At 36.9% G+C, this 26537-nt stretch overlaps 1 protein-coding gene and 1 pseudogene across 38 annotated transcripts in view; both read left to right on the forward strand.

Annotated features, from left to right (window-relative positions):
- NRCAM (neuronal cell adhesion molecule) overlaps positions 1 to 26537 on the forward strand; it is a 252687-nt gene that overhangs the window by 155870 nt on the left and 70280 nt on the right. The gene's annotated exons all lie outside the window — the stretch shown is intronic.
- LOC118611061 lies at positions 44 to 162 on the forward strand (annotated as a pseudogene).

Below are 26537 nucleotides of genomic sequence, written 5' to 3' on the forward strand. Positions count from 1 at the left end.
AATCATAGCTATGAAGAAAAGAGAGATGTTTAAAAAGATTATAGTCTACAGCTATACTACCCTGAACAAGCCTGATCTCATCTGATCTTGGAAGCTAAACAGAGTTCGGCCTGGTTAGTACTTGGATGGGAGACCACCTAGGAAGACCAGGTGCTCTAGGTGTAAAAACTAAAAAAATTTAAAAATAAGAGATTGTAAGCTGACAAGGTCCTTGCAATCTGTGAGGTCAACCAAGGGTTGCCTTGCCTGAAATAAAAAATAAAATAAAAAATAAATAAATAAACTTAAAAAAATAAAATAAAAATGAAAAGAAGATTGTAGATCATAGTAGTTAAAACACAGACTCTAAATTAATGGGAAAATCAGTAATATTGATTTATTTAATTTTTTGTTATTTGTTAAAATGGGTATTTTTAATTAGTTTTCTCAAATATTGCATTAGATGGACCTATTTAAGGTATTTAAGTCAGACAGAGAAAGATAAATCTATTTATTTATTTATTTATTTATTTATTGTCTTGATTACTGAGTTTTTCAGTGCCTCCTTAAATTTTGTACCTATGGCTGGTGCTTCATTCACCTCACCCTAATCTCAGCCCTACTCCAAAGCAAATTACCTGAGTTTTGCCACTCAGTAGTTGTGTGACATTGGGCAAGTTGCTTATACTCTTGCACCTCTTTTTCCTCATCTATAGAGATAATAATATTATGATTTCAAAAGGTTGTTATAAAGATTAAAATAAATTAATATTTATAAACTAGTAGAGAAGTGGCTGCCACAAAGCACTGCATATACTTAAGACATAATAAAGGAAGTTGCCTCTAGATTGTTTCAAGTACTGGATGAGCCATTATGAGCTGGATCTGATATATGTCCAAGTTCACCAGGCTGCTTCATCAGTGGGTTTCTAACTCCTAGCATTTTTACTTAATTAACACATGCGCTGAGGACAGTCTTATGGCTGATGTGGTTATATATTTTAAAAGTGAAGGACTTCCTCATTGTGTTTCCTCTTCTCTCCCTCTTGTCTTTTTGTTGTTGTTGTTGTTCTTAAACAACCAAGGAGATGGTGGGAAATTATGTCCATCAGCACCCTCAGGCAATGGCATCTTTTGGCACTTTCAGAAACATGGCAACTTCATGGGTTTGTGCTTTTATCAGGCCAAAGCGATGCCAGCCATCTCTGCACAATTGCTGTCTTGGTTTATGTGCCACTTAGAAACAACACCTTTAGTTTCTTGCCCTCACTTACGAATGAGTTTTTTACATAGACTTTTCAGAGGACTGCACGCAAACATGCCAGGCCATCATCAGGATCCCCTCTTGTAAAATTCAATGCTTCTTTTTCTTGTGTGTGGGGAAACTCAGAGCTTTCTGCTAAGATTTATTTCTAATGCCATTTTAAATTCCACTCATGGTGATTCTACAAAGTCTAACATGTTTCTTTATTCATTAAAAGGACTTTTTTTTGAAGACAATATCATCCCCTATCCCTTATGGGAAAGGCATTTACACTTTAATAATATAAACAGTAAACAAAAATATTCTAATTTAAAAAGTGAAGAAATGCATTCTAAATTAATTTTACTTATTCAAGCTTTTCATGTAAAAATGACTAAAAAATGCAAGGTTCAATTAAAAAAAAACTACAGTGTGCACTAATGTATTCCATAAGACTGGAGCAGCTGTGTGAGATAAGCAGGAATTTAATTATCTGTACAGAATTCTGGTTAATGGGAATATTTTTGCTAAAGTGAATTCTTTGTATCAACATAATAAGTGCCCTCAGGAAAGTAATGTTATAGCATGGAAGAAACAGGTTGTATCTCTGAATGAATAAATAGATTCTTTCCTATTTTACCCTCAAGTTTTGAATTAATTTGTAGAAAGAGGGCCACTGGATTGAAATTAGCTTTCTCCTTTGATGAGCTCTGTTCTTATACTGTCTGAGATTATATATACATGTAAGTATCTTTCTGTTTCTTAGAAAGAACCCAAATAAGCTAAACTTTAAATGCAGTGTTCCAATTCAAATAATTAAGTATTAAGAAATGAAAATGTTTCTTTTAAAGTAGAATGCCTTTATATAGATAAATGTGATCAAAAGTCATTGTTTACATTTACATTCTCTTTGGAAGCCATGGGATTTTCAGGACCAAAGCCAAGAGCCTTGAATGAAAGCATATGATTGCCTGTTGAAAGAATGTTGCTATATTGCATGGCCACATAGCGTGCCTTTCTGTCATTGCAAGCAGCAGCCAAATTAAAAGATTGCCAGGAGAAATTTCTCTACACCTTGCAAGCAGAGGCACTGGTTACCCTTTGTTGCAAACTCTTTTTTGGGTGATATTAGTACAGTTAACAGCCTCGGAAGGCAGAGGAAGGGTTTACCTCTAGAACAGGGGTCCCCGTCCCCCGGCCACAGATTGGTATGGTCCGTGACTCGTTAGGAACCGTGCCGTGTAGCAGGAGGTGAGTGGCGGACAGAGAGTGAGGGAAATTTCATGTGTATTTGCAGCCACTCCCCAGCCTCACCACCTCAGCTCTACCTCAGATCATTAGGTATTAGATTCTCAAAGGAGTACTGGTCCCTGGTGTCAAAAAGGTTGGAGACTGCTACTCTAGAGCACAGGACAGGTGTACTTACTGCCCATTATAAAAGATTCGAGTTCCCTAAGCTCAGAGTTCTTGTAGAATTCATTCTGCTGTGTGTACAAGTGACATCTGGCCCTCCTCTTTTCACTGTGTAAGAGTTGGAACCTTGGAACCAGGGCAAGAAACTGCTGATATTCTGGATACTTTGACTATTGCTATTGCTGTATGTAATAAAGTTGTTGTCTCTGGCCCAGGAGTCTTGTGTCTTCTACTGTAGGAAAATAATTTGTTAGCTTGTGAGTGAGAAAAAATCCCAAACTCTTTACATTTATTGGCAGGAATGACCATTAAAAGACAAATAATGATGATAGCTTTTTTTTTATCTGTATGTGATCCCAAGTAGATGGTGGGTTTAGAGATAACATAGCATGAAGTGTAGAATATGGATAGAGCATGGCATGAAATAGTAGGGCATCCAACTCTAAATACATAAGGTGGTGTAAGTTACAAAGAATAATTGATATTTCTCAAAAAATTATAGGAGATTATCTTTTCATGAAGGCTTTGTCCACCTAGGGACAAAAAGGATGCTTGCTCTGATTTGGACTTTTCTCTCTTAGCTCAGATTCTCAAGAAAAACATTATCTAAATTTACCTAGAGAACATGCCATATGCAATAACTGGTTACTCTTGGAGATGAGTAGCCATAAGCTTCATGCCACAATAACAACTCATTTTAGCCAACATACCCAGGCCTCACTATGCCAGGATGCCGAAGTCTACATTGTTATAAGTGATACGAAGGAACACTTCTTCATATCTGCCTTCCTAGTGTGGACATGCCTTTAAGAAATGATCCTGCGAGACTGTATAGAAATGTCTTTTGTATACTTCAACCAAAATAGTTAAGTTGAAGCCATGCCATTCTGAATAGGGGAGCTAGCATGTAACCTTTCTGTTAGCTATTAACTCACTAGAAAGAATGCTAAAGGATTTTTACATTCCATTCAGGTGAAGGCCTGAACTGTCAGTTTTTCTGTTTTGGCATATAAAATGATGGAAGAGATAAAAAGGACTTCACCTAAGAGAGATAATAATAAAAGATATATAGAGGTCTTCGCGATTTTGTTCTTCACAAGCAGCCAAAGAGATTTTTTCTTTGTTATTAATTGAGGTTGGCCAACATGTGACGCTGGCGCTGCCATTGCCCCCATTCATGCCCATGGCAGCCATGGCTGATCCATTCTGACCTTCTACCTGATGACACCATACTACAGCCTCTGGCTTCTCCACTTAGCCATCCATGAAGCCACTGCCAATTGGCTCATGGTGGCCTGGGAGTCTAAACCTATTTGCTTCCTTTCCATAGATGTTTATGATGATTCAGTAGGTTTGAGAATCATAAAGCCCCATTGAAAACAATGATGTGGAAAAACCTTACAAAGAACATTGAAATAGCACTTCTCATACATAAGAGAAAATATTTTAAAACATGCATGATGTTAACAATTAAAAAATGGAACATTTAAAGACAAACAATGACAACCAGATTAGATATATGCATGAAAAAAGAATATTTCAAATGATTTAAACAATTCAGAACTATCCAAAATGCTGAATATTAATCTAGCACTTTCATGACCACTCTTTTTGTTATTCACTAGTTTTCTTCTCTAACAAGTAGGCTTTCAGTGGCTAAACATCAATGGTGTATTTTAGTGTAAAATATACTGCAAATAAGAATGGCATGAGTTAAAAAGAAAAGGCATGGATCAAAGAGAACTGTTCTGATCAGAGTACAGATGTGTCAGTTAACTCTTGAAGAATCTTGTATTTTTTTGTGAACTCTGTTAAGCATCTGTGAAACTTTACATTAAGAAGGCTTTATCTGTTAATTATAATACCTAACTAAGGCAACTTCTGCAAAGATCAAATAAGGTACTATGTGTGAATTTCTTAGTACAAGCAGAGCCTGGCACGTAGTAAATGCTCAGTAAATGTTGACTATTATAGGGAAGGAACAGTTTAAAATGAGCATTTTTGACATGAAGAATTTTCAGAAGGAAGCCAAATTCTGCAAATTACACAATTTGCAAAGTATAAAATAGAGGTCAGGTGTGAATCTGTTTCCCAGGAGGTAATAGGGAAAGATGAGGACTATCTACCAGCTAAACTCGGTCAGATTGGAATAGGTCTCAACAGAGATGTGCTGTGAAAGTCAAATTGGGATAGGTCTCAACAGAGATGTGCTGTGAAATGATCTGTGTCTCACAGAATGACATTGGGATCCATCTGCAAGGTAACCTGCCATCACCACTGACTCAAGGGTGAGGACACTGGCGAGAATTTCCACCAGGTGTAAGGATGTTCCATTAGCTTGTATCTGGTTGACTACAGGATCCAGGAGAACTGTGCAAAACAGAGTTCCATAGATAATAAAGGAAGGGACAGTCCGGGGTATGCTATGGGTATTGTCACACAGGTTACTTTCTAAATGCAGCTGTATCCCCTGAAGCCCTGTATGAGCCATGGCTGCTACACGTTCAGCTCTGAATATCTTTCAGAAGGTGGAGCTGAAATGAATCATCAATGTTGGAGGTTACACAGGGGCCATCATTTGCCCTGGAAACACTTGATGGAGTTTTAGGCCCAGATGTCTCAGCCCCTCTTGAGCAAATATAAGATCATCGTTCACTACCTATCTGGTAGGAGACCCTCATTTTCTATCTATTGTTGGAAGGAAGGGGAGGTGTTGAGATCATTGCTTTTTCATTATACCTTGCCTGGAGAGAGAAAATAACTTTTCTACCCCATGCCCCCACCACCACCACCAAAGCCATAGAATTAAAAACCTAGAAACTGAATGATGGTGTGGTCCAATTAATCAGACTAGAAACAAACTCTGATTTCTCATTAAGAGAGGACAATCCAGAGAAAGAGAGTTAATACGTGATTGTTACAGGAACAGAGAAGTGGTTTTTGTTTTTTTCCGAACTCTGGAGAAGGCCATAAGAAACAGTGAGTTGCCATTAGGAGGCTAATAAAGACAGTCTCTATATAAACAATTGATGCCAGTTATGGTTAAATGTGGTTTTATTCATTATGGAGCTTGACTATGTCTCTGAAATTTCAGTTTGTTACGGTTGTTGAATCATTTTTGGAGTGATCATTTCAAGTAAAAGTAGAAGAATAATCCCAGTTTTGGTGAGACCTAATGACCTTAAGTTCCTTGTGATTTCCTTGGTTCCAAGTTGTGTGTTATCTTTTTAAATCAAACATAGATTATAGATATAGATATAGATATAGATATAGACATAGATACCAATTTGCAGAGAATATAAGCATAATTAGAAATGAACTAATGTAGCATTAAATATGTCTTCCTAGATAAATGAAAAAAGAGCTTTAAACACGAAATAAAAAAGAAGATGCTAAGCTATATTATATTTTCATAGACATAGCATTAAATATATCAATAATAATATGGTATGTTTTAGAAATAGGAGGCAATGCAATATGGAAAGACTATATCAGGGAAGACCTGCACAGATTATAAATAAATAAAGTTCAAGAATTCTTTGGGCTGCTGAGCTAATATGAGCCCTGGCCCAGGTCACTTTCAGCTGCCTAACATGTGTTCCTCACTGTTGGTACCCACCCACCATGAAAATGAGCTTTTCTGATTAAGTCATCCCATGGCTCAGGAGCTGAGCTCTGTGGAGTGGGTCATTCATGGAGATGAATGACTTCTAGTTTCCTAAGTGATTTCTGTGTGACAGTTGTGCTCATGGCAGGGGTAAGGGATTCAGAGAAACCCCTCATGATATGAGGCAATTACACATCCCAGTTCATGGCTGGGAAATGCTAACACCTGCCAGATGGTGCTGGCAGGAAATGGGCACCAGGAAAACTTATTTCTGCACTGCTTGATGAGGAAGCTCAGTTAGGGCAGTAAACTACAATTGGCTCCTCTGCCACTTTGCACCTTTTAGTGAAGAGGCCAAACTATTGTGTCATTCACGTACAGAGGATTTCTTTCTTTCAGACCTTTGGAGTTAGTGTTATTCTTGTCTGCACACTGGGAGAGAAAAAACATCACTTCTCATTTCCACCAAAAAAAAAAAAAAAGTAATGAAATTCTCTTCTGTGAAGATGTTGAATGAACAGAGTAAAATGAGGCAAACAAATAAAATAGTGATTTGATTATTCCTCCTGGAGTCTAGAGTCGGGGGGAAATTTGGAGTTTGCTGCCACAGGGCATCAAGATAATTCCTGAGGGGGCCATAGAGAAGAGGTACTTACTCTAACTTAGCACCTTAGAAGTGCGAGTTGTTTCAGTGGTCTCTAGGACTGTGTTATGTTCACCTTCCTTCCAGTGTATGCCCCCACATCAAGTTGGAAGCGAAGCTTGAGGAGAAGATGTCTGAGAAATGCCCCCTGCAAGCTATAACCTATGCATTTCTGCAAAGAACAAATGAATCTCCATCCAGTGAGTCTATAGTTACATTTCCAGTGAGGCAAAGGAGAATAAAAAGCTAAGCCAAGAAGCTTCACAGTGGAAGAATGTGGCCCAAAAGAAGAAAAAAGGAAAAAATTCTAGGTAATGAAATAGAAAGACTATTTACATTGTGAGGGTCATTATGAGCACTGGGACATTTTGTGCTTCCCGAGGCAGTGCCAAAAAACCAAATGCAGGGTCCTAAGAAAACATGACCCAGCACATCTAGAGATGTATGTCTTATATAAAGCTTGTCCTGCAGATCTTCAGGAATAAATGTGGAAGAATGGGATGCCCAAGACTTGCAGTAATAAGGACTTGTCTACTCTTAGCATGCTATGGAAAGATTATGGGATTTGAATACAGATATGGCCTCTTTGTGAACCTATTTTCTAATTGTATAAAGTGGATTATAAGAAAACTAACACAAGGCTGGGCCATAAGTACACAGGGAATAACTGTTCCCATTTCCCCTGTTAGCCTTGGGAAAAAGAGAAAAATCAGAACAGCTGAGGAGTCCTGTGTAGGGGTGATGTGTACCCCAAGGGGCCAGTCATGGGTGTTGTACTCCTGGAGCACTAATCTAGGGTGTGAGACTTTGCAAATCCAATCTAAGACTGTACCCATTTATCTTAGCCTAGGGTCCTCTCAAAAGGTAAGCCAGAGACCAAAACTTGTATATAGGTAGTTTGTTTGGAAATGTCATCTCAGGGAGCAGAAATGCAGGACAAGGAGAGTGAAACATCTCAGAACTGTCTGCCATGGGTAAAAACGGGATGTGTTAGAACTACCACTGGTCAAGAGCGGCCACACAGCATTAAGTTCCTGGCCATGCTGGACTGTGCATGCCTGAGTACAGAGTGGATTCCTGGGACTTCTGAACCAGGAGTAGAGATGCCTAGGGCAGGGGGCAGGGAGCAAGTGATTCCTTATAAGGAGCAAGGTGAGGCCACCATCAAGGGTGCCTGTGCAAAGCTGCTCAAAGCCTGAAGGCAACAGGACCCTAACTGTTGTGGCTGGAATACAAGGAGAAATTGAGGGTTTTGGAGTGGTACAGAAAAGGAGTGAATGCACCAATTCTCATGGGAATGCCTTTTTGTCTTTCTGCCTAGCAGGAAGGTGCCAAAATAAATAATTTTTTGGAGTGTCTTTGGTCTTTCAAGTCTGATTCATGAAAGTGAGAGAAAAAAAACTTGCTGAAAATGTCCTGATTAATAAAATGTGAATGGACACAGAAAATCATAGAATAGCTTTTATTCTTCAAAAGACATCTGCCAGCTGTAGACAAGCTACGAAGGAAAATAGAGCTATGCCCATTGTCTAGTTAGAGACCTAAGGAGGCAGTTGTGAAATAGGCCCTAAGGAAAATCTGGCAAAAAGTCAAGTTTGTTGATTCTTAGTACCATGAACCATTACCTGGGCCTTAAATGGTTTTTATGATTTAGGAAATCTTATTAAAGATGATACTTTAAAAAGGGTGTCAGTGTAGTTTTATTAACCCGCGATTTAAGGAGAAGACATGGGGAATCTTTCGAAGTACACTTGACTCCAGTCCAAGTAATAAAATGGATCACTCACCCTTTGGGAACCTGGAACCCCACTGGACTGCTCAGATGCCTCTGTGCTGTCCACCAGTTTGTTTCTATTGGTGCTTACCATGTACATGGAACCTTGCCAGGAATCAAGTGTGGGAACAATGCACACTGTAAACCTTCCCCAGGTGTCTTAGCCTCTGGTGTCTAAGTCCTGTCTATGATGACTAGGTAATTTGAAAGATAAATTTATGTACATTATGCCAGACACTATTATACTCCACTTCAGAGCCTCTTGGCCTCTCTATCATGTGGATATGTCATTACTGTGACTAAGGAACTGGATTTTCCATTGTAGTTAATTTGGAGTAATTTAATTCTAAATAGACAGATGTGCTTAGTGGCTACTCTTTAGGATAGCACAGTTCTAAAGGATGATGGCTTAGCTGAGTCTCCAGGAATGAGGAGGCATTATCCAGACCATGAGCAGGGTAAGGATCAGGTAGAGAGTGGGAAGAGTGTTCCAGCCAGAGGGAACAGCAGTGGAAGGTATGGAGATCAAGCTTGTAATAGAGCAGGTAACAAGAGAGGAGGCTGGAAAGGTACATAGAGGCTAAGTCACTGTTTACTAAGGGTGCCCTAAACTCCTGGCATGTTGCTGTGTGCATTATGTATTTATCTCACTTAACCTCTTCACAGCCCTGGAGCTGTAAATTAGCCCCATTTTACTGGTGAGGAGACTAAGGCACAGAGAGTTGATTTAACATAACCAATGCAACGCAGCTTCTAAGTGGCAAAGCTGGAATTTCAAGGAAGGTCTGACTCCACAGCCCATCTTCTTTTTACTTTATCACTTTACAGCACTATTGTGTACCACATGGGGAGTTTGGGCAAGACTTTTCTGAAATGGCAGTTTCCTAGGCAAGCATGATGTCAGGAGGAGACAAAGGAGTTGAGAGGACCAGCCAGAAAAATGAAGGGTGGCCCATGGAATCCAGGCTGGAAAGAGAAGGAAATAACGATAAGAGAGGCCAAAGAACAAAGAATGGGGATAGTGGAAATAATTAAGAGAAGAACTATAGGTGAGGACATTGTGGTCAGAGGGGATTATGGCCTTTTTAGCAGCTAAAGGACCAGTGACTATTTTCAGCCCTGGAGCTGAGGATGTTAATTGGTGGAGAAAGCCCTCGGCAAAGTTCCCACCCAGCACATAGACAACCTCCTCCCCCAACAGGTAGTGGCCCAGGCTCTTCCTCTGTAAGGAAAAGGATTTCTCAGAAACTGAGTCTGAGTTTGAGCGGTTTTATTTATTTGTTTATTTTTAATCTACTTTCGGTGTCTTATTTTTGCATAGTGGAATAGAAATAAGTAGCATTAACTTTTTAAAATGTTTGTAATGCTCAGCACACTAAGTGACAGGGAGATAGGGAGGAGGCATTGGAGATGTAAAAAAGGGGGCATCCGCCCTCACCTGAGACTGATGACACAGATCCTCTCTGCCTGACTTATGTTTTAAGAGTCTACGTGCCTTCAATAAGATGGAAGTGAATGTGAGGTTAAACATATTTTTTTATTCAAAATCAAAGTTATGTAGAAGTGAGTCTTAATATATCATAAAAATCATTTTGAGATACACTGAAAAATATCCTGAACTCTTTTTAAGGAAGTTGATTTGCAGATGGTGATAAAAATATTTTTTCATGAAAATGATAAATGTAGCTTATTTTTATTGGCATTATCTATTTTAGTTAGAATAGCTCCTACCTCCACATTTCTCCTCCTAAAATAACTCCTTTAATAATTCAGTTTAACTCATAAACTAATATATTGTTTGCCATTTCTCTCAGCATTGCTTGGTTTTCTTCATTCAAAAATAGTTATATGTGACTTGTGCTGGGACTAGAGAGAGTATTATAGGTGAGACATGTACCAGGGGAAGTAAGGCCACAAGTGTGTCCTCTAAAGTGTGCCCTGATTGGAAAACACGAGGTGTTCAAGTTATTTTTCCCTTTAATAGCTTTATTGAGGTATAGTTTACATGCTATATACAATTTACTGATTTAAATATGTAGAGTTTGATGAATTTGAGAATATTTAGACAGTTGTGCAAACTTTACCTCAATCTAGTTTTAGAGCACTATCATCACCTGAAAAAATTGCTTCCTCCCTGTTTCTAGTCAGTCTCTTCTCCCAGCCCCAGCCCCAGGCAGCCACTGACCTATTTCTGATTCTATAGTTTTACCTTTCATGTAAGTTCATGTAAATGGAATTATACACAGCTGACCCTTGAACAACATGGTTTGAACTGTGTGGATCCATTTACATGGAGATTTTTTTTTTTTTTCAGTAAAATAGTCCTCCCTATCCACAGGTTTTGATTCATGGTTTCAACTGTGCTCATAGAAAACAATATTTTTCAATCTGTGATTAGGAAACCATGGATTCAGAGGGCTGACTGTATGCATTGCGCTATGTCATTTTATATAAGGGACTTGAGCACCCACAGGGATCCTAGAACCAATCCCCCCACAGATACTGAGGGATGACTATCATTAAGTTTCAGGGGCATCAAAAGTTATACATGAATTTTCAGCTGTGCAGGGGTCAGTGCCCCTAACCTATGCATTGTTCAAGGGTCAACTGCATAGACTTTTTTAAAAAGATTTTTATTAAAATATAGCTAACATGCAATATTATATTACTTTCAGGTGTGTACTATAGTTTTTCAAAATTTATATTCCTAAAGAACTTATCACCATGATAAGTCCAGCAACCATCTGACACCATACAATGCTATTATAGTATTATTGACTACATTTCTTATGCTTTACTTTACATCCCCATGATTATTTCATAACTACCAGTTTGTTCTTAAATTCTTCACCTTTTTCACCCAGTCCCCTAATCCCCCTTTTATCTGGCAAACCAGCCACTTGTTCCTTGCATTTACGAGTCTGTTTCTGTTTTGTTTGTTTATTTTATTCTTTAGATTCCACAGATAAGTGAGATCTTATGGTATTTGTCTTTCTCTGTCTAACTTATTTCACTTAGCGCAGTACCTTCCAGGTCTATTGATGGGCAATTAGGTTGCTTCCATATCTTGGCTATTGTAAATAATGCTGCAGTGAATATAGGGGTAGATATATCTTTTTAAATTAGTGTTTTGTATTTCTTCAGATAAATACCCAGAAGTGGAATTGCTGGGTATATGGTAGTTCTATTTTTAATTTTTTGAGGAACCTTCATACTGTTTTTGTTTTCATAGTGGCTGCATCAATTTCAATCTCATCAACAGTGCACAAGGGTTCCCTTTTCCCCATATTTTTTCCACCACTTGTTTTTCGATTTGTCGATGATGACCATTCTGGTTTTAATTTGTGTTTCTCTAATGATTAGTGATATTGAGCATCTTTTCATATGTCTTTTGTCCATCTGTATGTCCTCTTTGGAGAAATTTCATTTCAGGTCTTCTGCCCATTTTTAAATTGGATTTTAGTTTTTTTTGGTGTTGAGTTGTATGAATTCTTTATAAGTTTTGGATGTTAACCTCTTATTGGTTATAACATTGGTGAATACCTTCCCCATTCAGTAGGTTGTCTTGCCGTTTTGTTGATGGTTTTCTTTGCTGTGCAAACTCTTTTTAGTTTGATGTAGTTCCATTTGTTTATTTTTGCTTTAGTTTACCTTGCCTGAGGCAACATGCCAGAAAAAAAATATTACTAAGAGCAATGGCAGAGAGTTTACTGCCTTTGTTTTCTTCTAGGAATTTCGTGGTTTCATATCTTATGTTTAGGGCTAATCTATTTTGAGTTTATTTTTGTATATGGTATAAGAAGGGGTCTAGTTTCACTTTTTTGTATGTATCTGTCCAGTGTTCCCAACACTGTTTATTGAATACGCTGTTTTTATCCTATTGTATATTCTTACCTCCTTTGTCAGAGTTTATTGACAATGTAGGCATGGGCTCTCTACTGTGTTCCATTGATCTATGTGTCCATTTACATGCCAGTACCATGCTTCTTTTTCTTGTCTGATTGCTATGGCTAGGACTTTCAGTATTTTCTTGAGTAGAAGCGGTGAAAGTGGACACCTTTGTCTTGTTCCAATTATAAGGAAAGTGCTTTTAGCTTTTCCTTGTTGAGTATAATGTTAGCTGTGGGTTTGTTGTATATGATTTTTATTATGTTCAGGTATGGTCCCTCTATTCCCACTTTTGAGAGTTCTTATCATAAGTGGATGCTGGATTTTGTCAAATGCTTTTTCTGAATCAACTAATATAATTTTATGATTTTTATCTTTCATTTTGTTTATGTGGTATATCACATTAATTGATTTGTGGATTTGGAACCAACCTTGCATCCCAGAAATAAATTCCACTTTATCATGGTATATGGTCTTTTTAATGTCTTATTGAATTCCATTTGCTAATATTTTGTTGAGGATTTTTGCATCTATGTTCATCAGAGATATTGGCCTATAATTGTGTGTGTGTGTGTGTGTGTGTGTGTGTGTGTCTTTTTCTGGCCTCAGAATCAAGGTAATGGTGGCCCCATAAAATTAGGTTGGGAGCTTTTCCACCTCCAGAAGTTTTTTGGAATAGTTTGAGAAACATAGGTGTTAATTCTTCTTTGAATGTTTTGTAAAATTCACCTTTGATGCCCTCTGATCCAAGACTTTTATTTGTGAGGATTTTTTATATTATTATTATTACTGATTCAATTTCATTAGTAGTAATTGATTGGTTCAAATTTTCTGTTTTTTTCTTGACTCGGTCATGGAAGATTATATGTTTCTAAAAATTTATCCATTTCTTCTCAGTTGGCCAATTTGTTGGCACACAATTGCTCATAGTATTTTCTTAAATTCTTTAATATTTCTGTGGTGTCAGTTGTCACTTCTCTCTCCTTTCTGATTTTTTGTGGGGTCCTCTGTCTTTTTTCCTTGATGAGTCTAGTTAAAGGTTTATCAATTTTGTTTATCTTTTCAAAATATCAGCTCTTAGTTTCATTGATATTTTGTATTGTTCTTTGTCTCTTATACTAGACTTTGTTTTAAAGTCTGTTTTGCTTGATATAAATATTGCTACCCCAGGTTTTTTTTCATTCCCAATTACATGAAATATGTTTTTCCATCTCTTTACTTTCAGTCTGTGTGTGTCTTTCTATCTGAAGTGGGTCTGCTGTAGACAGCATATAGATGGGTCTTATTTTCTTATTCATTTAGCTACCCTATTTCTTTTCATTGGAGCATTTAACCCATTTACATTTAAAGTGGTTATCAATAGGTATATAGTTATTGCCATTTATTATTCATATTTATATTTTGTTGTTGTTTTCTCCCTTCTTAAAGAAGTTCCTTTAACCTTTCTTGTAATACTGTCTTGGTGGTGATGAATTCCTTTAGCTTTTTCATGTCTGAAAAGCTTTTTATATCTCCTTCAATTTTAAATGATAGCTTTGCTGGGTAGAGTAATCTTGGTTGTAGTTTCTTGCTTTTTATTGAATATTTCCTGCCAATTCCTTCTAGCCTGCAAAGGTTCCATTAAGAAATCAGCTGACAGTCTTATGGGAACTCCCTTGTGGGTAACTAACTGCCTTTTTCTTGCTGCTTTTAAGATTCTATTTTTGTCTTTATCCTTTGGCATTTTAATTGCAGTGTGTCTTGATAGGGGCTTCTTTGGTTTCATCTTGTTTGGGACTCTCTACACTTCCTGGACTGTATGTCTGTTTTCTTCACCAGGTTAGCTAAGTGTTCAATTATTATTTCTTTAAATAGGTTCTCTATCTTTTGTTCTCTCTCTTCAACTACATAGTCTTTTGTGTCTGACTTTCACTTCTGATTTTCAAGTTTTACTCATTTTTATTAGCAGTTTATTCTTTTTTATTGCTGAATAGTTTCCCATTTATGACTACACCTCATTTTTTTCACAAGTTAATAGAACTTTCCAATTTTTGATTATTATAAAAAAATGCTGCTTTGTACATTTGCATATAACTCTTTTTGTAGACATATTTTTTCATTAGTCTTAGGAAAATATCTAGGTGTAGAATTACTGGGTTGTATAATAAATGTATGTTTAACTTTTAGGAAATTGGCAAACTGTTTTCCAAAGTGCCTATACCTTCTGCATTCCCTTAGCAATGTATTAAGAGCTCCAGTTTTCCATATACTCACCAACAATTAATATGATCAGCCTTTTGAAATATAACTATTTAAATGGGTATGTAATGGTATCTTATTGTGGTTTTCATTTTTATTTTCCTAATGACAAATTATATTGAGCATCTTTTCATGTGCTTATTATATATCTTCTTTGGGAAAGTGTCTATTTAGATCTTTGCCTATTTTTGTTATTGAGTTGCTCATCTTCTTATTTTTTGGTTGTAAAAATTTCTTTATATGTTGATATTTCTCCTAGTCTGTGGCTTGTCTTTGCATTTTTTATTGGTATCTTTTGAAGAGCAAATGTTTTTTTATTTTGGTAATGTTCAATTTATCTTTTTTTCTTTTATGGATCATACTTTTAGTATATATCTAAGAAATATACCTAATCCAAGGTCACAAGGCTATTTTCTTATGTTAGAACTAATGACTTCTCTTCCTTTAAAAATGACTAAAAGTCATCTGGATACCACAACAATGGCTTGGCAGTCTCTGTTAGTTTTATGATTTAGTGGTTGTGGTGAATGATAGGGGTCAGAAAGCACGGTGTACTGTTGTCATTTAAAATAATTATAACCTGGCCCCAGAAGTCTTATATCATCCGTTCTGCTGAGCACTATACTCAAAAAATCTCCTCTTGCCATCCGTATCTTTTCTGACCACCCCCTAGCCTCAGGCAGCCATTGATCTGTACATAATTGATTTTTAGTTTATCAAATTAAATTTAATTGAATCCTCTAAAATTCCATGCACATTTTACTCTTTGTGTGAGAAGATGGCACTCTTGATGCTCCTTTTGAAGGAGAAGTTAACTCACTGTACCTCGCTTAGTACTTTAAAATTCATCTAATATAATAAAGTCAAAACTCAATAACACAACATTTAAGTTCACTCACAACCTTGTACCAACTTGCTATTTCTGTCCCATGTATCCTTCAGCCCCATTTGAGCACTTGCCAGAAACACGCCGTACCTTTGATGCCTCTGTGACTTTACTTATGGCTTCCATCTCCTGTATCTGGAAGATTTTTGTTACTCTTCCAATACCAAGTTCAGATCTCACCTCTGAAGTCTTTCCTCAGAAAAAGTCTCCTCGAGCAGAATTGTTTGCATCCTACTCCCTGCTTCCATTGGCTCTGGCCCTGCTGCTAGTAGAGCACTTATCACATTTTTTTTTTATTATTTACTTTTCATAGAGCTCATGTCCCTCTCCCAAGCCTAGAGTTGAGCACTTCGGGGGCATAAATTATGTCAAATTCACTTCTAAATTCCTGCCTTCTAAGTATCTGAAATTTAATAGATATGCCGTGAATATTTTAAATAAAATGTTTAAAATCCGTCCTATAAAGAAGTCTAAGTGCACTTAGACACAGCTCTAATGCTGCAGTTTTAAGACTTTCTGAATAAAAATGAGTGCTCTTCTCTTTAAGCTCTGCCATTTCAGAGGTACCCAGGCTGGCAGCCCTCTTGGGCATCACTACCTCTGTACCATGAGTGTGAGCTTTCTTCTTAATTTTGTAACTTTACCCTCCATTTAGAATTCTTAGCATCCAATGTAGAGATTATTTTTGCTTGCTTCCCCTTCTTGAGCAATATACTCAGAAATGTATACAAGATGACTTGTCTCTATTTAAACCCTTGCTCTCAATTGAAACCAAAAGTACATCTTTCAAACATGACTATTATTTACTGCTTCTTCTTTGTATACCCGTTAGCTTAATTTGCAAGGTTTGTATATAAGAACTAGTTTCTTTAGTTAAATGTAGAGAGAGAAAAAAAAGAGAGAGTTTATATATCTTGTTTTATAACCAACTTTGATAAGTAATCAGAAGTTAACATTGAGCTGTGATTGAGTGTTGACAGATCTGCTAGAGCTCATTCTAAAAGGGTACTTAGGCCTTTTCAGTACAAAAATAACTTGTTTCTTTACAAGGCTTATGAGGAGAGTTGGAGACCAATGATTAATGTTTTATACTCTAGTAAGGGCCTATAATAATCTTATTTTAAATTTTTGATGGAAACAAAAACCTAAACTTTGAAAGCCTTCTTCAGACAGAGTAACAATATATTTGAGATACTGCCCCTGGCCTAGTGAAATATGGCAAGAGGGCCCCCAGTGTTTACCAACTTAATCCTGAGCCCACTGACTGGGCAGGGAGAGGAATGGTTTCTTCCTGCCTATGCCTGAGCAGTCCCCATACTCACACTCAATACTCTATAATAGCCATAGGCAATCATTTTTTTTTTTTTTTTTTTTTTTGGCTGTAGGAGTGTCCATAGGTTCCATCTCTCACATCCCTTAGTCTCAAATCTTCTTCCTGGTCATTTCCCTTGGGATCCTTTCTGCTACCTCTTGTGTGGATTGTGTTCTTTATCTAGCCCTTTGACTTCTAGACTGTGTTGATTGCTCTGCCAGAGTTTGAATCGCCTTCTTCACAAGAGTTTCCCTCTCGCTTTGCCCAAGTTGGCTCCATTGAACACAGAGATCCAGCAGGTGGTCCCCAGAAACCATTTCTCAGCCGAGAGCCAAGAGCCCCAAGCCTACTTTTCTCTGAAAAGGAACTGGTTACAGACTTGCCTTACCTGCTCATATCATGCTACCTTTCGTTGAGATGGTAACATGTAGTTGATACTCATATCCATTCCTTCCTTGCCTGCCTTCATCAGATCCAATAACCAGCAGCCTCACAGAATCTGATGCTTAACTCTGTGTTTTCCAATTTCTGGTCTTGGGTTTTCTTTTCTTTTGTTGTGACATCTTAATGGTTGTACTACTGATGGCTACTTTGTTTGGTTCCGCTTACATTTTAATACAGAGGTCCCTAGCCTCCAGGTTGTGGACCAGTATGGTCTGTGGCCTGTTAGCAGCCGGGCTGCACAGCGGGAGTTGAGCTGCAGGTGAGTGAACGAATACAGGCTTCATCTCTATTTGCAGCCACTCCTCAGAGCTAGCCTGGCATCACTGCCTCAGCTCCACCTCAAATCATCAAGCATTACTTCTCATAGGAGCACAGGTCCCTGGTGTCAAAAAGGTTGAAGACCACCGTTTTAACAGATACAGCTCTCATAATTCAAAGAGTAGGGCTGAAAGTGACCTTGATGTTCTAAACATTACCCCTTACAGAGGTGCTTCTATGTGAACATTTTTTCTTGAAATCTTTGTGATTTCTTTCATGTGCTTAAACAAATTTTTTCCCATAGGTATCTTTCAGCCCAGTTTCTTTATGAATTATAATTTCCAACCCTCCAAAAAGTGATGATGATGATAATTATAATAATGTAACTTAAAAAAAAAAATTCTTACATCTCCATTTCTTTCATTGCTTTCTCTTTGTCCTCCTGTTTCACTTTTCCTTCTTCCCAACTCTCTTTCCACAAAGGCACAAATATTTGTCTTTAGGAAATAAATGCTCTGTGTACCCACAAAAATTTTTCCACGAAAACTCAACTGGAGAAACACAAAGAGGCAGTAATTCTAGGTTTAATGTTCTTATCAACCAACTTTGATAAAAACCTCCAAGAGGTTTTTCTGTCCCAATTCTTCCAGGGAGATGGACACTTGGAACAAGAACAGTTTCTTCCTGATGTACTCCTAAACCGCTCTTCGAATTGCCATTTCTCTCACTTCAAAGCAGTGACATATATTCTTGCTACAGAGTCCATTTAGTAGTGATAGAAATAAAATATGATGTTCTCATAGGAAAAAAAAATGGTTCCTGAGAAGTCCATGTCTTTTAGCACACACACAGAAGAATATCCTAAAGCTTTGACTGTTAGCTTGACTAAATCTCATATTGCAAAAAATGTTTTTAACATTCACACTTTTGTGTACTTAGCTTTTACAGAGAATATGGACTCCTGAGAAGCTAATATTTAAGTTTTTGGAAAGTGAATTATATTTTAAATGCTCAGAAAGATGCTCAAAACTGATCGATTCTTTTGGAAGCAAATGATCACTTCCTGATTTATTTTTTGGATAAATGCAGATTTTCACATGGCCTATTTAAAGAAAATTAAATGTACAAGGAGCTAAATATTTCATGCATTGCTCCCCTGTTTTGCTGGTAAAGCCTTTGTAGTACAAAATGCATATCAGCAAGTGATTCTGCTTTTTTCTTTATATAGAATAGCCTCTAGCTGGAATGAAGGATTTCCGGCTATTTAGTTTATGATAATAAATCTTTTCCAGCACTGATTACAAGTGGAAAATACAATTCTTCATGTCATATCAGCCTCCTTTTCTCATTTTAATAGTCTTGTGATTAAACAAAACCTAGATACCTTAACAAAATATATTTTGAAATGTTGCAGTGAAGATTGTAGTAATCTATGACATGGCAGGAGTGACATTCTTTGGGTTGGATAAATCTGGGCCTTCTGCCTCCCCACCCCTGTACTTAGGTCCATGTTTGGGGGAACCCCAAGTTATAGGAAAGGGTGATTCAGAAACACAGCTGGGAAGTAGGCAGAGGAGGTGGCTGCAGCCAACCAGCTCCCATACGGCCCTTGCTCACCACTATTGTCTTTCTTCCTGACTGATCATTGAGATGAAACATAAGGTGGCCTTCCTGTAGAATGTCACATCTGAAACTCTTTCCAGGAAAGGTGCCTTCAGATTTACTGTAAATCAAGCATACACTTTGTGACAGAGATAGAAGTACTCACTAAATATTTCACAGGCACCTGACATTTCCCAGACTCCCTTGTGGTTATTATAGTCATCAACTTCTTCCGCTTAATGGGTTGTGAGCAAAAGATGTGTACATCATATCTGGGCAGAGGTAGTTAAGAGAAGGAGAACATGGGGGCTCTGAAAGCCACATGTTGAAAGGGCCGCATCACAAAATGGTGGATTCTTACTGTCAGCCTGGAGCAGACCTCTGCTTTCCCCCACTGGACATTAGCATGGGTGAGGTATGAAATGTACTGTGCTAAACAGAGACCTCTGGGTTAATTTCTCACTGCAGTATAGGTTCATTCTCTCTCATGGTTTCTCTAATCCCCAAAGCCCCCTCCAACGCCATTAGGAGAAGAGCACACATTGAGATTTTGATCCATGCCCTATATCTCCACACTGAATGGCTTATACTGTTCAGCAAGAATAACAGTTTGTAAGTCCTGACTTCTTATATTTGAAATGTAATTTAGCTTTTTTTAAAAAAAAAATGACTAGCCTACCAGGTATTCTAAACTGCTGTTATCTACTAGTAAATGGCTGCCATTATTCCATTTGTTCTTTACTTGACAGATAGATAAGGAATAGCCCCTTTAAAATACTAATATTCCTTATGGCCTTTTTTTCTGAAGGTTTCACTAAACTGTTTCTGATCCTTACATCTTTTCAGTGATATTTGTAGAAATCTCAATTTATAGGAAGATAGAGTCAGAGCTTCTTTCAGTGACTCGACAAATGTGTTCGAATATGTCACTCTCGACACTGGTATTCAAAATTAAATTTACATTTCTCAGATTTCACCTTTAGAGCAGTTTCCAACATTTCATTTTTAAAAATTAGAACTTTTTTGTTTTAAAATCGAAAGGAAATCAGTTGGGAAGTGGCCTTATGATGACAGAATAGACCTGTCTCTCTAGCTTAATTTTTGCTTTTGTGTATTAGAAATAAATTGTTATAATGCCTAAGACTCTCAATTAGGCATAACCCACAATTATTTTAGTGTAAACAAATTTGTTGAACATCAGTGATTACCAGCTTCTGTTTGTTCTGAGTAAAGGTTTTGTGTGAGAAATGTAACTTAAGTCTGTGCCTTTTGACTGTGTCGACAAATATATAAGGAAGTATATCTAGAAAAAAAAAACAATGATACATAATTTTAGAAAGAACACCTACATCACCAGATTATTCATTTAGAATTCCTGTGATTCCAGCCATGCTCTTGTAAGTAGATCTTTGTATTTAAATTATCAATCTTCTTAAATGTGCATATTAGGGTCTTTCTTACTGCAAGAAATAGCCAGTCTCCATTTATATTAATTAATTGTTTCAGATAGCTATGCTATATAATAAATCACCCCTAAAACGTGTGGCTTAAAATAACAACAATTTATTATTTATCATAATTCTGAGGGTTTTTTTAGCTCTCAGAAGGTTAAGATCTGGGCTTCTGTTCTCAGATGGTTCTTCCATTGCACGTGTTTTAACAAGTCACTTACTCCATTGCCTTCCCCTGGGAGCTCAGTTGAGACCAGAAAGTCCAAGATGGTCTTACATCTCCTAGGATCTGTCTACTGGCCTCAGTAGTCTAGTTCAAACTTCCCAGAGGGAACGTTACAAGAGGATGAAGTGTGCAAATGTTCATCATATCTCTGCTTGAATAATTCTTGCTAAAATCCCATTGACCAGAGCATGTCACATGGCTAAGCCCACTGTCATTTTTGAGAGGGAACTACACAAGTGGATGGATGCTGGAAGGAGTGCTTCCTGTGGGCCAAAAAGTAAGAGTCTACCTTCTACGTTGATGTAGGCTTGTTCACAGATAGAAGAAAGACAGGAATGTGTCTCAACTACAACCACTATTCTGGCAAAACTCATAGAGAATTGGATATACACACATACGTGGTTTGGTATACCAAGAATCTTAGAGGCCTGATTATCATAGTGCAAGAGGAACAGATACTTATTATCACCTGTCAGGTGTCCACCACTACTGTGGTCACTTAGGGACTCTTTGTCTCTGTTTCTGCTGATCTTATTGCTGCCCACTGACTTCATACTGCCTTGGTACATCATATCCTCTGCTTACTCATAGTTTCTCATGCTGCTTTGCCTCTTTGTCTGTGCCCCTAACTTTTGACTCATTTGCTCTTTCTGCCTCATATTCACCCTCTCCATGAGACAGGAATTTGTTACCACTTCACTGGGAATTCTTCAGCTCTCTAAAACAGTCAAGTCATCTCACAGGCTCTACACGACTGCTGCCTTTGGTCAGACACCCACCCCTAACTCTTCTAACCTTGGTCAGGATGGTTGTGTCAATGCAGAAAGACAGACTGTGATCACAGCAAGTCTTTGGAGTGGAGTAGTCTTCGTTGTGATTGGATTTGGAGGTGTAAGGGTAAAGAAGTCTTCCTCTGAGAAGCACTGTACCCCTTCTCTCTTACTCCAGCCTTCCTTCCTTTTTCAATCAGCTCTCTCACCTTTGAAGCTGATTCTGACTGTCATCAGATAACTGGCTGGGCAAGTGTAGAGCAGGCGCCATCTTTAGTTAGGGTTGCTATTACTCTCACACATAAGGACTTTCATTAAGCATGCTTTATCCTTTGCCTTAGGTCTCTCAGTTATATCACTGTCTATTATTTCCTTTCTTGTAATTGCTTGCTTAATAAAGGAGGTGTGAAAAAGCTAGTATATAAATAATTTCATGTGTTGTAAATAATTCAATTTCATTGAAAGACACTGGTGTTTTCGATGGTCTAACATCAATGTCAAAAAGGCTTTTTAAATTTTTCTAAATTCAAGAAGTCTTTAAAAATTGTTTTATACATTTTTGTACTTTGTTTTGCATGAAATATATTTAAGAGTCACAAAACTTGATAATAGCGATTCTCTTAAGGGAGAAACTGGGTTTCTAAGTTGCTTACTTTGAATTATATAGTCTTTTATACCTTATGAGTGTTATACCATGTATATATGTTGCCTGCTTTTAAAATTAGTTTTTCAAAATGTGTCTTTGTCTACATTGTCCCGACTTGCAGGTCCTTTAAAAGGCCAGGGCCAGCATGTGGTACAATTCTAACTGGCACTATTCATGACTCCAAAGTAGGACCCCTGAAGTTGTGCTATTGGCAATTCTGTGAAGATCTTTTGTAGATTCTCAGAAACCATTCATACTTTTTTTTAAACATCAGTGACTAAACTTAGTAATTCTGTTTGATAATTTGATAAATGTAAATAAGAGGATATAAAAGGAAAGGAAGTGCTAAGGGCTTCCGAAGGATGTGACAATGTGAGATGGCTGAAAGCTCCAGATCTTTTCAAAAGAACTGGAGCTCTAGGTCTGGCAATTCACATACTATATGTATGTCCTTAAACAGACGACTTTACCATACTGCATCTTAGATTCCTCATCAATAAATTTGAAAATGTAATAGAATTTACCTGTTAGGGTTGTTGTTAAGATGAGATAAATTTATACATGGAGCAGACTTAGTGTAATTGCTGGCACATGGAAGATGCTCAAAGAATAATAGCCATTGTGATTGGTTTATTTTCCTCTCTCATCTATTAAATGGGTATAATACCCACTTTCCTATTTCCTGAAGCTTTTACGAATATCAAATAAGTTAATCAGTTATAGTGCTCTAAGGAACAGAGATTTGAGCTGTTGTCAGGATGTATTCCATTATCTATTATTTGGTTATATATATACATACATATATATACACACATATATATATATATATGTTAATTGTTCACCTTTCCTTAAGTGCTATGCTAGGTTCTAGCTATCAGTTCCTTGTAGAAAGTCTACTATGGGACATCTTTTTGGGCTAGGAGGAAATTAGAAACATGTTTCTTGGTACTTCATTAAGTTTGTCTTGTTATTTAAAGAGATCATTAGAATCTCTGTAGTCATGTATCCCAGACTGCTTTATTCTGAGGAGCATTCATGGTAGTGTCATTGTGTAGATTTATGTGTGTCAAGGTGTTAATTATGTGAAGTCATTGTGCACTTTCTCTGACTTTTCCTCCATAGTCTCAGACTCGAAATCTGTGATTGAAAAGCAAAAATATGGACTAGGAATGGGCATTAATGTGCTTATTCCTTATGGTAAATATTTAACAAAATATAAAAAGTAACTGTCCTAGAGTTCACTGTTGAAAAATGTCTTTCACAGGCAAGATGATATCACACCCACTTAGCTATCCAATCTGTGAGGCCAGGCACTAATGCGTCACCAGAGCAATAATTACTGTACTAAAGGGCATCCAGTCATAGGTTTATTGGCTTAGGTAGTCTATCATGTTATGCTGTGCAATCAGCATTGAATCCCCCAGGCTGGGATGCTGAAAAGTACAACAGACTAGAATGAAATGGTAAGTAGTGCATGGCCTTCCAATTCCTGTAGAGAGCTGGTAAAATTTTTTTAGTTAAGCTAATTTCATCTTTCACTTAAGAGAAAAACAAAGATTGTATTTTCTTACTAATGATGAGACTTCTTAAGTAAACAACAGAAGAGTTATGTTTCTTGGGTTTAATATGAATGAATCCTTTGTCAAAATTTAGATTTTTCAAAATATATATGATAAATAATTCAGGGAAACATTTGCTCTTTGATTTAATATAAATTTTAGGCAAAAAGAAGTAAGGAACCCCCAAACTGCATTTCTTTTCTAATGATGAAAAGTTTACTTAAAGAAGGGAGAATTTTTTTCCCATTCTGTTTTTAGAGGTTCTACAGGTGACATGTGAAAAGTTGCTTTGAATGGAGTTAAATGAAGTAAAATATTAAAAGGCTTTATTGTTTATCATTACACTAGGTCATTTTAACAATATATGTGGTTTCAAATATCAGGATAATTTATATTTCAAAGACGAACCTACCATTTATCTCATTCAAACATGCTTTCAAATGTCTGTGGCAAATATTTTTTGCAAATTACAAGCTATTCTATACTAACGTACTCTTTAGCCTTGAATAAAATAAACATGCTGCTGCTATTTTAAGTCGGGATTTCATTAATTTTAATGTAATTGCATAAACAATTTAGTTTTAGTTCATGCTTTGCATATGAGAGAGAACAGCCATCATTTTCCAAGGTAAACTATAAGGCAGATCGCTCCTATTCGGGCAGGGTGTTGATATCAATATTGAGAGTGCGGAAGCAGTGGTTTTTCTTTGTGAAATATGTAAAGCACGTAACTCTTACAGAGAGAAAGCTCAGTTTTCTGTAGCTCTATTTGATTTTCACTTTGACTGAGTGCCCGGGACCTAGTGCTATCCTTGGGCATTGGGTTTTTCACCTATGACAGCATATGTAGGAGGAGTGGGTGATTTTCCATGGGCAGAAGTCAGAGGATGGGCTGGGCCATTGCTTTGTCCTTCCCAAATGGAGTCTACACTGGAGATGATTTTGTGTCTCTTGGTGCAGTTAACTTACAACTTTGAAGAGAGACTGCATCTTCAGTTGTCATAGTTCATGGCCTCCTCTCATTATGAGGATTTACTTGTGTCTCTTTTAGTAAGTGCTTTCCCAGTTTTTCTTACTATTTTTTCTTTATACAACACTGTGGTTTAATGTGTAATATTTTATTCCACATATACTCTTAAAAGGTAAAGCAGGTCGAATGATACTTTCTTTTCTATGAAGTTGTCTAATGGTTTTCTATATTTTGAAGGATGAGTAGTTAAGGCATCCAGAAAAAAAAATAAATAATAAATGAAGAACTTATAACAGAAATTGTATGTAGTTGCTAAAGATTTTCCAAACATTACAATTTATTTGTATATCTTTTAGAGAGTTTTAGTTCTCCAGCACCTCTTCAGAGAGCTAGGTGCTTAAACTTGATTAGCTTAACACACAAATCCGGGAGGTATGCCATATGTTTTCTCAGTGTTTGATTCTGTAGTTTTCTCTCAATATATGTAGCATGTAGTATCAACTTGTTTTAGTGCCATTTATGCCAGTTATTTTTATTTTTCCTGAAGCTTTTGTGTAAATTCAGACTTAGCATTTTAACATAAAGTCATGAGAGACCAGAGTAAATTTGGCTAAATAATATAGATATGTTTTGTATTTTAGTTAGACATATGGTTTGTATTTTGGTTGTACATGGTTGTATGAGCTTCTATATCTGCCTGTCAATGTTTAAGGATTATTCATATATTATATTATAGAAAGCCAAACTTCCTAGATCTTAAATGAAACCACATAGTATGGATGTTTGATTTACAAATTAATGTTTATATATGTATAATGTTTAAATTTAGCACAATGAGGTTTTTTTTTTTTTTTGTTTTGTTTTGTTTTTTTGTATTTATAGCAAGAAGTATCCAACTACAATTGTAATCAGGTTCAAATCAGAACTCAATTGCTGGCAAAACACATGTTATCAGCATTGTTTCATTTTCTTTTTGCACATTTAAGCTGTATTCCACACACACATAATGTAACAACTAATTTGATCATATTGACAAAAGATTGGTTTTTAAACCAAGTAGTGTAAATATAAATATAGTCTTATGTAGACTATGGTCAGACTGCCTATCTGAATAAAACCTTATGTTCAAAGAGCATAAGTCTCCATTTCATTCCCCTTTTGTCCCTTCATTTTTTTCCTGCAAGTATTAATTTGCTCCCTACCATGTACACTGCGATGAGCTATGGGGACACAATAGGGAAACTGGAAAGTTGCAGTCCCTACCTTTAGGAGGCTATTTGTATTATTACACAAATAAATAATAAAAATCACAAATAATTTGGTAATTAAGCTACTCACATTTGTAATAATGACATCACTCCTACCTTCTTGAGAGAATCATTGGTCACCTCACCTCCCTTCACTAATGAGAAGACATGATTAAACCTTTCTTTTCATGAAGGAGTCTGCTGTGGGACAGAGGTCTGTATTCTGTATTTGTATTCATACTTTCTGGTGGACTGTGAACACCTTACTGAACAGGGCAAACCAGATTAGGTGATGGGAAACATATACAAAGATGGGAGAAGCACTTTCTTTGCCTGAAGGAGTAAGGGAGAGAACATGCATACAAAAAAAAAAAAGTCTAT

This window comes from Rousettus aegyptiacus, unplaced genomic scaffold (assembly GCF_014176215.1).
Source record: "Rousettus aegyptiacus isolate mRouAeg1 unplaced genomic scaffold, mRouAeg1.p scaffold_m13_p_13, whole genome shotgun sequence".
NCBI classification, from domain to species: Eukaryota; Metazoa; Chordata; class Mammalia; order Chiroptera; family Pteropodidae; genus Rousettus; species Rousettus aegyptiacus.